The following is a 780-nucleotide window of genomic DNA, read 5'->3' on the forward strand; positions in this document are numbered from 1 at the left end:
AAATAAAAATTATATATATACGTAAAAAGGAAACCACAGTGAACAGTGCAAGTATATGTGCATTCCTGGCATCACTGGGTTAATACATGAAATGTAAAATAACAATCAGGTTAGATAAACCTATCAAGGGGAAATACAATAGTGACGTTAACACAAATGAAAGTCATCACTACTAGTCATTTAGCATTTCAGCATAGTTCCTGATGTACTCAAGACCACTGGCAACTGTATGGTAGTTCTATTGGGAGATCATGTTCCTGGGGATTTATCATTGCATGTGGGTAAATCCCTGATTTTGCTGCTGCAGAAAGACATTCCAAACTTTTAACATGAATGGAAGAGTAGCACTGTATTTAGCAAAAAAATAAGAACTATGTATGATTACTTTCCAAAAATTAATTTGCTTTCTGATATAGGCATATGCAATGTTCTATTTTTATTGGTCCCTATTTAAAAAAAATATATGTTTACTAATTAGATAGCTTGAAATAAGTTATGTACAAGTTAATATATACTCTGACAACTCATGGACGAACAGCATTATGAGGCTGTTTTCAGAGGTGAAACCTTACCACAGAGGGGAAATTCATGCTAATCAAATGGCTGTCTGTAAAATCCTATGCCAAGTAATGTTTTCTCTGTTTTGTAAGTCTTGAATTTATACACTTTTTTGCCACAGTTCACAGACATGTACAAAGGAGCTAATTCTGAAATCATTTTGGAATTTGCAGTGAGGATATAGTAAATTAATATTAAATTTGTCAAGAAAATGTGAATACA

This window comes from Penaeus monodon, chromosome 25 (assembly GCF_015228065.2).
Source record: "Penaeus monodon isolate SGIC_2016 chromosome 25, NSTDA_Pmon_1, whole genome shotgun sequence".
In the NCBI taxonomy this organism is placed as follows: domain Eukaryota; kingdom Metazoa; phylum Arthropoda; class Malacostraca; order Decapoda; family Penaeidae; genus Penaeus; species Penaeus monodon.